This window comes from Rhineura floridana, chromosome 6 (genome assembly GCF_030035675.1).
Source record: "Rhineura floridana isolate rRhiFlo1 chromosome 6, rRhiFlo1.hap2, whole genome shotgun sequence".
Taxonomy (NCBI): Eukaryota; Metazoa; Chordata; class Lepidosauria; order Squamata; family Rhineuridae; genus Rhineura; species Rhineura floridana.
In genome coordinates, this window is record NC_084485.1 from 36134017 (window position 1) to 36146711 (window position 12695).

General features: G+C 45.2%; 1 protein-coding gene across 1 annotated transcript in view; it reads left to right on the plus strand.

The window, feature by feature from the left end:
• Nucleotides 1-251: 251 nt before the first annotated feature.
• Nucleotides 252-12695, plus strand: part of GHRH (growth hormone releasing hormone) — a 65024-nt gene continuing 52580 nt past the window's right edge. Inside the window, exons 1-2 of the mRNA XM_061631467.1 lie at nucleotides 252-2934; nucleotides 6844-6935. The gene's annotated coding sequence lies outside the window, so the exon portion shown is untranslated. The remainder of the gene's footprint in view (nucleotides 2935-6843; nucleotides 6936-12695) is intronic.

The following is a 12695-nucleotide window of genomic DNA, read 5'->3' on the forward strand; positions in this document are numbered from 1 at the left end:
AGGGTGGTTTATAACAGATTATGCTGGAGGTCACTGATTAGCTTAACGTCTAGCCTGATGAAGAGTTCTGGTGGACTCAAAAGCTGGTTTGCTATTTTGTGATAATACAGGGCTTTGGGATTTTTAAAAATAAAACCCATGCATCCCGATGTAAGCTACCTTTTCATTTGCTTAGCTTACTTTGTGTGTTTCTTGCTAAGAAAAGCTTATTTATTTGGCATGCAGAGGATTGGCAAATAGCACCCCAGGAGATGATGCCATTGCCCCTTCTGTGAAATAAGTGGTGGCCTTTTGTCCCTGCCCCACTACACCACAGTGGAGTCTGGTCCATTTGGGCAAATGGGGCACTGCCCCACCAACCTCAAGTCTGCCCTCAGCCAGTCCCCAAGGGGCTGCCTTCTTACTTACAACTAGTCCAGGGAGTGGCTTTGGCTGTCAGGTTCCTTTTCTTTAGTCTGTGTAGTCCCTTGTAAAACACAGCAGGGAAGATGGAGACAAAACTAGGATGAGCTGGCTGTGCCTGCCATTGGCTCTGACTCCCACCTCCTGTTGGTTTCCCTGCCTTCCGCCCTACCAGTCCCGAAGGACACCAGCTGCTGCCACCACTACTAGGACTGCAACTATTGCAGCCCAATACTATGCATGGTTTCTTGATAAGTTCCACTGAGTTCAATAGGGCTGTCACTCCAAGGCAGTGCTTTAATTATTTTTTGGTGGGGAAGGAGGTAGGCGGATCCTTAATTTACAAACCCTGTCCTCTGGCTCGCCCAAATTTTAGCAAAATCATCTACCCCTTAGCTTTCTGAAGAGGGTATCTAAGGGAGCAGTTGCAAAAAGGGGCTGCCTTCCACTTGTAATTTTAGTGTTGTTCTTGCTGCTGATCAGGAATGGGACTGTAGCGCAGCTATATAGCACTGTGTGGTGCAGTGCTTAGAATGTCAGACTGAGACCTGGGGGACCAGGGCAAATCCCTACTCAGCTATGATGCTCAGAGAGTGACTTTGGGCCAGTCATTCTCTCTCAGTCTAATCTGCCTCACAGGGTTGTTGTGAGGATAACCTGGGGAGGGAGAGAACCATGTATGCCATCTTGAGGTCTTTAGAGGAAAGGTGGGATTATATATATAACCATACATACACACTGCACATGGTTTGAATACAAAAATGTCCCAGATTCAATCCTTGTTTTTCCAGGTTGTTTTTTTAAAGGGTCACGTAGGAGGTGATGTCATAGAATCATTGCATGGTAGAGTTAGAAGGGGCCTATAAGGCCATCAGGTCCAACCGCCTGCTCAAAGTATTCCCGATAGATGGCTGTCCAGTGAACCATGTGTTGTCCATGTGAACAACCTTTCTTTGCTTGAGACCCTGGAGACCTGCTGCTGCCAGTCAGTGCAGTCAATACTGGGCTAGGTGGGCTAATACAGTAGGGCCCCGCTTTGTGGCGCTCTGCTTTGCAGCATTCCACCAATACAGCAATTGTCAATTGCAGAAAGGCCCCGCTCCTACAGCACTTGTTCTGGTTTTACAGCGTTTTTCAGGCAATGTTAGTCAATGTGTTCCGCTTTACAGTGGATTTCGCTTTACGGCAGTCCGGAACGGAACCCGCCGTATGAGCGGGGCCCTACTGTAGTCGAACCTGGTATAAAGCAGCTCCTGATATTCCCAACGGCCATCATAGCCTTGCTTTGGCAGAAGTCTCTCTGATTCACTGAACCAAATAATTCAAAGTAAGTGACCATATCCATACCATACATTTAAAGTAGTATCATACCACTTTAAACAGTCATGGCTTCCCCCAAATAATCCTGAAAATTATAGCTTGTTAAGGGTGCTCAGAGTTGGTTAAGGGACCCCTGTTCCCCACACAGAACTACAATTCCCAGAGCTCCCTGGGAAGAGGGACTGGTTGTTAAACCACTTACAGTGCTGTGAGAGGAATGGGGGTTTCCTAACAACTCTCTGCTCACTTAACAAACTATAGTTGCCAGGATTCCTTTGGGGGACTATGGCTGTTAAAGTGGTATAATAGTGCTTTAAATGTATGGTGCTGATGTGCAATCTGTAGGATTGCAGCTCTAACATAAAACAGGGATTGTCCCTTGCTGGCTTGTTCAGCACCTGGGCCAGTCTATGCAATAAAGGCATGTTACCCAGACCAAGCTGGATGTTCCTTCCCATCCCATCCAACAGAGCAGTGCTGCTGGAGAAGGTGGAGTCTCTGGGGTTAGCTCCCAATCTCCTATGTTGAGCGTTGTCCCAACCAAATTCCATTACTAAAATCAAGGCTATCACAGTGGTTCTACTGTCTGTTAGGAGCAGGGAATCACAACCCAAGTAAAGAACTAATTCCCTTCCAGCCCTTCCAAAAACTGGCAAACATAGTCTAAAAACCAATTCATATTTACTTGGCAGTAAGCCTCACTGATTTCAATGGGACATATTTTCACTTACCCAGAAGACTGAGCCAGAAAGCAGCAAGTCCTCAGTTTCAATCACAAACTCACTAGATTGCCTTAGGCAAGCCACTTTTTATTAGCCTCAGCACCCCATCTGTGATATGGGAGTCACAACATCAACCCACCTTACAGGGTTGTTGCAAGAACTACAATAGCATAATGTGTGTGAAGCAATTTAAATAGTTTCACATGCATTATAAATACTAAGTATTGTTAATTATAACAATACTTAACATTTATAATTATGATCATGCATGTCTACTCGCAAACAAGTTCTACTGAGTTTAATAGGACTTACACCCAGGTAAGTGTAAATAGGATTGCAGCCTTAGCAAGTCCTGATCCAGAGCCTCATGTATAAACAAAGAGTTCCTGCAAATGTGACTTGCCTCCTCAATTTCAACAGGAGGAGGACTTCCTGATGGATTTGTTGTTGTGAATGGAAAACGGAAAATCAGTTTGCATGTGAGAGCATGGTATGAGATTATTTTATTTTGGTTTGTTGGTTTTTAAGTATGTTGTACCTCACCCTGTGCCTTCAGGCTAAAGCTAAATTGAAATCTAAATAAAGCACTTGCTCTTTACAGGATGCAATTGAACCACTGTGGCAGATCACAACCTTGTGCAAAATATTATATATGCATGTATTCCCCCCAGTTAAGCCGGAATAATCTGTTGCATTATTATTTATTAATCCACGGTTTAAGGAGTTTCCTGCTGTTTTCCCCACCTCCCTTTCCTCACTGTGGCTAGTGCTATTCTCCTACCTCAAGTATTCACATTTCCTGTGTCCAATAATGGCAGGGCTTTTGTTTAACCATCCGTGCATTTGTGGCATAATATTGTGATTTGATTTCTACTGGTAATCTAGTTTGCATGTTACCACCATTTAATATGTAAAAATGAGACAACGGGGCTCAAAGCTGCCTAGATTTAGAAGTCAAGCTCCCTGACCCAGAAACTGTGCCTTCTCATTCTAAGGCTGGACCTTTCTGAATATTTTCTTTGGAGTAATCCTCACTGAACTCAGTGGGATTTAATGTTCAACCCAAGTAAGTAATGCACAGAGCTGGGTTATATCTGTGTGCACTGGCAGAAGGATATGCGCTCTGTACATACTCTAAATAACTGACCCCTCCTCTTTTGGCTTATCAGTTGATGCTAACCTGTAAATGGGATATAGTTCAAACCAGGTAGTTTGAACATTAGTCTGTTACAGGGGGAAAAAGCAATAAAAGGAGGTTAAGATACTTTAAGGTTAACATTTCTTGTGTGAGCTTTTGTGGAATTCAGGCATCGGATGAAATGAAAGCTTATGCCACCATACGCCTGTTAGGCTTTAAGACAGGAGTAGGAAACCTTTTTTTCCAGCCTGAGGGCCACATTCCCTTCAGAGCAACCTTCCAGGGGCCATATGGCAGTGGTAGATGAGGCGACAGGCAGAGGTGGGCAGAGCAATGAATGTAAATTGTACTTTTGCACACTAGTTCCTACATGCACTCACATACCCCTCTCCATCCAGGCAAACAAGAAGCATTATCAGTGTTCAAGGATGCATTCCAGTCAAAAACACTCAAGAAGGGTGTGATGCAGGACCAGTAAGGGGTGTGGCTGGAGAGAAGGTGTGGCCTGGGGAGAACCCCTAGGGCTAGATAGAGAGGTCTGGAGAGCCACAATTGGCTCCCAGGCCTGAAGCTCCCAACTCTTGCTTTAAAATGTCCTTATATGCAAACTCTATGCTGTCCTTATAAGGCAGATGCAGCGTTTGGGACACCAAATGTAGGTTGTCAGCCAACGCTCGGATTCAAAAATATCAGGTTTATTTTTGCACCAGCTGTAACTGCCGGAGGAGGCAGGAGGACATTCAGCTACTGGGGCCATCTTCCTCCCAGCCTCTGAATACTTTTGCTACTGCTGCAATTGCAAGGCCATGGGGCAAAATACAGGCCCTCATTCTTGAGGAGGTATTGCCACAAAGGACCCATTGCCTCTCATCCTCATTGTGTATGCCCTTATGAAGGTATCAAAGATGAGTGACATCTAAGATTAAGACATCTAAGATCTGTCAATCATGAATGCACAATTTTCAATGGAATAATATGAACATTGGAGTAAGGGAGCTGCCAGACAGCTGCTATTTTTGGGTGAGATTCAATCACATACCATGAAATTCAGGTTCTATAGTTGATGGGGAGGTCTTGTACAACAAACCTGCTTCCTCAAAAGGCTGGAATTTTTGCAGTAGGGAAAGTGATGGGAAGATGCACTGGAAAGTGGGATAATACTTGCTATGCTGCAACGTCATCTAACTTTACTGCAAACAAATCAGAATGAAGCTGTGTGGGGATTCGCACCCTGGTCTCCCAGGTTGTAGTCCAACACCTTAACCACTACACCACACTGGCTCCCCAATTATACTTTAGTTACTTAAAAAAAACTAGAGTGCCTACAAGGTGCTGGCCTTGGCTGCTGCACTAAGTCCCCTAAAATAACATTGAAAATAAACACACAGACACAGGTAGTCAAATAATTCTTTTTATCCATAAGTTAGCAGTGGTGGTCTCTCCACTGGTAATGGAGACAGAGACCACTGCTCAGATGTTTGCACATCAAACCAAGTGCAACCCTACACACACACACACTCAGCGAGCAAACATAATCTCTCTTACTCAACCACCTCCCAGACCCTGCCCTGCCATCAATTAAGGGACACCCACCCAAGCAAACATTTTCCCCTGAGATGCAAAAAAGTTAAAACACTGCAAATGCAGCAAAGTAGCCTGGGAGGACAGTGGAGGCTGCTTCTCACAGCAAGTGCAAAGATAGTATTAACACTCACACGTCTGGTCTCTCACCTCCACAGTTCTTCATCTCCATTCTGCTGCTGTCTCCTCCTCCTCTGTCATCCACATCCTTGCCCTTCAGCTCCTTTTCCCCTCCACTCCATTCTTCACCACCATCCATTTTTTAAAACAATTGTTTACTCTACTCCACCCATCTCACTCTGCACCTCCTCCCTCATTGCCTCCTACCCACCCACAGAGCATGAGGGAAGAGCGATGCTGCACAGAAGCCCAGTTTGAGGCATATGATTTTCATCCACAAATCAGAGGAGCAGAAGACTTCCCCTGCTCCCCCCCCCCCAGTAATGCCCAAGAAGTAATGCTGGAAACATTGCAATTACTCCTCAAAAGTAATAATTGGTCAGTTGCCTGCTTTGGATGGGGTCCTACTCCCTCTGAAAGAGCAGGTCCGTAGTCTGGCGGTGCTCCTGGATCCATCTTTGTCGCTAGAGGCCCAGGTGACCTCAGTGGCTAGGATAGCCTTTTACCAGCTTTGGCTTGTAAGACAGCTGTGGGCATTTCTGGACTGGGACAGCCTGACCACTGTTGTCCATGCACTTATAACCTCCAGGCTGGATTACTGTAATGCGCTCTATGTGGGGCTGCCCTTGAAATTTGTCCGGAAGCTGCACCTGGTGCAAAATGCGGCAGCGCAACTGCTCACTGGGGCAGGGTATCACCAACATGTCACCCCGCTGCTGAAAGCATTGCACTGGCTGGCCATTTGCTACCAGGCCAAGTTCAAGGTTCTAGTTTTGGTGTACAAGGCCCTATACAGCTCGGGACCAGGATACCTGAAAGACCGTCTTACCCCTTATATACTTGTGCTCTGCAGGTGAGGGCCTCCTGCAGATACCATCTTATCAGGAGGTGCATTCAGCACAACATAGAAAGCGGACCTTTAGTGTGGCGGCACCTATCCTGTGGAATTCCCTACCCTTAAATATTAGACAGGTGCCATCTCTGTTATCTTTTCAGCAACTATTGAAGTCTTTCCTCATTCAACAAGCCTTTTAAGTTGAGACCTTATCCCAGTCTGCATCTGTGTTGGAATTGCTTTTTAATATGTTTTTAAACCTTTTTTTTAAATTGTTTCTAACCTTTTTTAAAAAGATGTCTTCAAAACTTAAAAAAATGTTTTTAAAGATGTTTTGTTTTCATGTATTTTAAAGTCTGTTTTTATGATGTTTTAAAGTGTTTTTAGTGGTTTTGTTTGTCGCTCTGGGCTCCTGCTGGGAGGAAGGCGGGATATAAATCAAATAATAAATAAATAATAAAATTACTCCTTGTTCTATTACAATCAAATGTAAAGGAATTATCCACTCGTTCCTCAAAAAAGTAATGAATTACAAGTAATTTGTTTTTGTAACTAATTACTTCCAAGCTCTGCCCACAATGCGGTTCACCATTGTAATTGCCCGGCAAAGATCCACAGTGGATGATAGCCCTAGAGTGTTTTACAAATGCGGCTGCTACCCAGATGATCTTCATGTCCCAGCCCCATTCCCCCATTAGTAAAGCCCCTGCTTTCTACTTTTGCAGCACCACCTGTTGGACAAGGTAATATGAAAATGCTCAATGTCATCATCAGAGGCAGGATCAGACTGCTGAGGGAGCATAGGATCTGGACAAAGGTATACTTCTGCGTGGATAGTGTCATTGCGCAGTTTAAATGCAACGTGGCACTGGACTTAATTACACTGGGTGGAGTCAGGAGCCTCCTCTTCTTGTTGGAGGCAAATGATAAAGTTCTTGTTCAGCCTGCCTTCCATGATAAGCTTCCAACTCTGCTGAATGGAATGGTGGCTCTGCCCCAATATAGATCCCTCTGCTGACTTATCTTTGAGTTCCACTGGCTCAAGTGGATTTGGGAGTGATCTTATCCCTAACCAATGGGTGTAAGTTGATGATAGGATCTAATGAGGAGGCATGAAGCTGGGCTGCTGTTTATGTAGCTTTGGAGGATATGGTCCAATATTCATTCATTGTATGCCATCAATTGGTACACATGGTTAAAAAAAGAGAGAGGTGGTGTAACTCCAGATGCGCCCAGTGGTTGGATCATCATTTAGAAATATCTGGGTGGTATTCAACTAAGTCCTACTCAAAGTAGACCCACTGAAATTAATTAATCTAAGTTAGTCATGTGCATTAACATCACTGGGTCTATTCTGAGTAGGACTAGCACTAAATACCACCCTCTGCAATCTCTCCCTTGCCCTAATGCATATGCTGCACAAAACAGGTCTCTCCTGATTATGTTACCGTCTTATTTTAAAAAGAGAGGAAACTGGGTGAACCAAGCTGTTATTAGATCTTCAGGCCTCTTACTGCTTTTCCTGTGAGCCATTACAACAGGTAATAAAAACCCAATCTAATAGCTGTATACCTGGAGAAAATAACACCTTGTATAGACACTCTCTTGAATTGTCTTCAAGAAACATGCTATTTCAAGCGAGAGAAAGCCTTGAGCAACAGGGGGGGAAAACAACCAAAACAAAATCCTCTTGGAATAACATTGCTTCTCAACCCAACCATGTATCCCTCTGTAATTCATTATTTCCCAGGACACTGCAGAAAGCCAACGTGGCTGTGAGTCAGTGAGGAGCAAAGGAGTCACACAGAAGCCCAGTTCCACTCTGATTATCACAGGGTCCAGCGCACATGTACCTGGAGCGATTACATTGCCTGCCGCTGCAATATCAGTCGCTAGCTCGAGGGGCCATAGCTCAGTGGAAAAACACATGCCTTGCATGCAGACAGTAACAGGTTTAATCCCCGACATCTCTGGTTTGAACAAGGTCAGGTGATGGGAACAACCTCTGCTCGAGACCCTGCGAAGCTGCTGCAGCCTATCCAAGGGGATGACACTACTGTGTTGGCTGGACTCCAAATATAAGGCAGCTTCCTATGTTCTCTAAACATTCTTGCAGAAAGGAGAGCCTTTGGTTCATTAAAAGTTTCTGTCTGCTGCTTTTTTTCATGTTTAAATTGCTTAATCCCCCCCCTGCATTTCCTGGGTCTGTAAACGGAATGAAGAAGGCTAGATGTACATCTGAGTTGGAAATAAATCTCCTCCACTTTCTGTCTTGCACGAATAGGATTCACAAGTATGGCCCTTCAAATGTAAAAGTTTTTCATTGTGGAAAATGCTCCTGAGAAGCCAGTGGTTCATTGGTACTGTAACCTGGTACTGTTTATGTATAGGGCTTAGCCTCAGTCCCTGTTTTCAGTGAACTAGGATTGCCAATTGCCCCAAACTAACCATGTGACGACTCCTGTGCTTTCAACAGTATGATCTGTAGAAATTAGCAAGTGATGCTTTTTATGGCATGGAAACAAATCTTTTCTTTCTTTCCTATGCTTCTGTGCCATACCGTGTGTATGCAGCATACACTTAGAAACACATTTAAAGCACATGACTTCCCCCAAAGAATCCTGGCAAGTGTAGTTTACCCATCACAGAGCTATAATACCCAACACCCATAGCAAACTACAGGTCCCAAGATTCTTTGGGGGAAGTCATGTGCTTGAAATGTGCTTGAAATGTATGGCATGTATGCAGCTGTCTGTTAAGCAGGCACCTGAAGTGGCTTATAAAGAAAGAAGGAATAACCGTTGTATTTTTTTTAAAGAAGCCATATATAATACCATAACCATATTTTTATGCAAGCTAAAAATGCCAGCAGAAGTGAAAAGATGAAAAAATAACAGCAGCTCAACCAAAAATCAAATAACTGCATGACAATCTACACCCGCTGAAGTTTCCTCTTCTACACAGCAATGAAAGGTGCAGGAACCCTGTCGACTTTGCACCTGGCCACCCTGATCTACCCCTTGGAAGGTCCCAGATGAATTATACCAGGAGCCTTCATGTCTTCCAGTGTAACTGTGTAGGCTCTGTGCAAACAGTATCCTTAATGCATGGAGGTTGAAGGAAGGACCAGCAGGCATTACTCCAATAACATCCCACCATGCATTCATTTCTAATCAAAGTGAATGCCTGAACAGGGTTATAGAATTGCATCTTTTGAAGTTTCCTGTTGCTTCCCTACCCATATGTTTTAGATGCAGTTCAAATGTTTAAGTTGGAGGGCGTGCATTAACAGTCTTCCACATCACTTCAAAATTCACAAGGGGAATTGCTTGTTACAGTAGAAATATCCCAGCTCCCTTCCAAAATCTCCCTGCATTGGGAAAGCTAATACCTGAGGGAGAATGTGTAAGCATTCTATGTGCATGGCTAATTTGTGTGTGTCTCAGTGTGTATTTTCCAACAAGCAATTCCCTATATCAGAAGCGAGGAACCTCAGGCTGGGAACTGAATGTGGCCCTCCAGCATCTCTATCTGGCCCTCGGAATTCTCCCTAGGCCACCCCATCACTGGCCCAGCTTTGCACCCTGTTTTTGCCTGTGTCCTTGAACTCCGATAATGCCTCTTGCTTGACTAGATGTGTGAGCATATGTGTCAAAACTAGCCTACTGTACAAAGGTAACATTTACATTTCTCACCCCATCCACTTTTTCCTCTGGCCTGCCCAACACTGGCATGTGGCCCCCAGAAGAGTTCCCAACAGGGAACGTGGCTCTCGGGCTGAAAAAGTTTCCCTAGCCCTGCCATATATGAATTCTGAGGCAATTTGCTTGCATGCAGGACTGAACCGCATGCCCCTCTGAATGAAGCTGTTTAATGTGTAAGTAGTGCAATGTATCACTGGAATCAGCTCTCAGAGGTTACTGTCACACAACAAAGATAACAATCAACAAATATATACACATATCCTGCTATGCTATGAATCAATAGGCAACAATTCAGCTGAAAAGTCGGTCCCTCAAGGCAAAAGAAACTTGTCCTAATTGGCTCCCAGAGGCATGACTCAGCTCTCAAGATAGTGCCTAATACTGCTGCAGCTGCCAATACATGGCTAAAACAACAGGACATTTTCATTATTGGGACCTGAACCCAGCTTTGCTTTGCTAAAGGCAGGAACTAAGAATGGGATGGGCCTTGTGACTCTTCCTTGATCATTTTCTGGGATGCTTCCAATGTAACTTTAGTGCTATGAGTAACCAGGATGATCATCTTTATGGAATGAATGAAAAACCTTGTAAATGTGTATCTTTGTAACAAAGCCACCAGTGGAGACTGGTGGCTCTGATGTCAGTGGGGCAGTGAATCCTTACCATGTTTCAGTATGAACTTTCAAGGAGCTGTCCAAGGTGCTTTCACTAAAGTGACTAACAGAGCAGTCCAAAGCATGGGAATCCACGAAGGAGTATATCCACATGCAATCTGCCAGCAGAAAAATCTGCTACATCTAAACGCTGCTCAGTGGACTGGGAAAAAGACGACAACCCCAAAGTCATACCCATGCATCCATTACAATTCTGCCCACACCACCCAGTCCACACACAGCTCCCAGCAGGCACAGCTGCCTTGTCCAACATACACACATGGCCAACCAGGCACCCATACATGCGACTCACATGCCCCAGAGTGACACAGTAAACAAATGCACGTGGTCACAGCGACACACAGTGATTGCAGTCCCTGCCACCGTTCCCTCGCCTGCTCTCCCCCTCCTCCATGTTGTCCAGGATGCGTCCAAGGTGCTTCTTGGTGCCCAGCAGGTTCTTCATGTGGTTCCTGCGACACCTTGCCCATCACATCACTAATTTTATTTATTTATAAAAATATTTGTATATTGCTATTCTGTTAAAAACATCAAAGCTGTTTACAACATGTTAAAAACCAGCACCACCATTAACATGAAATATACAATAAAAAACTGTTTTTTTTCAACTGTTGCAAAAAAAAAATGGAAATGGACTGCCTTCAAGTTGATTCTGACTTATGGTGACCCTATGAATAGGCTTTTGATGGTGAGTGAAATTCAGAGGGGGTTTACCATTGCCTCCCTTGCAAAAAAAAAAAGCATCTTAATTGCTTGCATAAGGCTGGTGGAACAAAAAGGTTTTCAGCAGGTTCAAAAGGTAAAATAGGAGGTGCCTGCTGAAACTCTGTTGGCAGAGCATTCCAGAGAACTGGGCCAATGACACTGAAGGCTTGATTTCGTGTCGATGTTAAATGAGCCTCGCTAACTAATCCACCTTGGGAAGTGGGACTGCCTGTCCTCTGACCATTGCCTCCCACCTGCAAGTCCCAAGATGGCAGTGATACCCACAGAGTTCTTTGGGGCAGTGGAGCTCAGCCACATTTGATATTGGGAAGGGCCATAGCTCAGTGGTAAGGCATCTGCCTTCCATGCAGAAGGTCCCAGCTTTAATCCCACCGCATCTCCAGGCAGGGCTGGGAGAGCCTCCTGCTGAAACCCTGGGGAGCTGCTGCCAGTAAGTGTAGATAATATTAAGCTTGATGGACCAATGGTCTGATCCAGTATAAGGCAGTATAAGGCATTCAGCATTCAGTATAAGGCACGTTCCTATTGAGAGCACCTCCTTACTCCTTGCCATTTGAAATTAACAATGGGTCCTCTGCAATGCCATGGACATCTCTCTCGTGGTACATCTTGGCCTTTGCAAAGAGCAGTTTGGCCAGGATGAGGGGGGGGCTACCCTTGAATGCCAGTGGCTAGCAGCTCTGATGAAGCAATGGGTGGATAGCTCCTGCAGTACCTTGCTCAGCACATCTGGCTCTGATAGCAAGGCCTGACAGGGGCCCATAGAACTGCTAGCAGGGCTCAAATGTGCCTGACTCTCATTGCTGCTTCCCCCCACAGCTTACCACTCATGGATTCATGCCCCTCCCCCTCAAGCAGCTCACTATGAGGCTCCTTTTCACCCCATGGCTATACATGTATCTACCCCTACCTCACCAGTACAAGCAGGAAGTCTTTATCCTCTGGGCGTACATGCTGGACCAGCAGGTGTGCCATCAGAAGAAGAGGTACCATTCCCCAATGCCTGTGGCCCTCAGGATGTCCAATGTGGAGAGCATCCAGGCTTTCTGGTCGGACAGAGAGGTAATTAAGGTACACTGCCTGCTGCAGTGCGCCATCTGCAAGGTCCACTCCATGTCAATTGGTATGCGGTCACAGCCCAGGGGTCTCAGATAGGTCCTGCCCCATTGTTTTGTATGGGGTGTGTTTCCTTTCTGCCAGCCAATTCATTGGTGTAGAATCTGGTTTGGCTGTTGGCTGAGGGAGAACTGAATGTAGTGGCCCAGCATCCTCCCCTAGGCATGCCCCACATTGGGGACTTACGCCGGGTGAATTGATGACGGGTATAAATTTTGCTCACTAGGCTGTCCATAGGTGGGCAGATGGGTGTCCACCTGCAGGGGCGGGGAGAGTTTCCCTGCCATCATGAGCCCCCTTCCGCTGCCCCTCGGTTTCATTATTTCTTTGCACAGTAATTTCCTATGGCTCCACGGC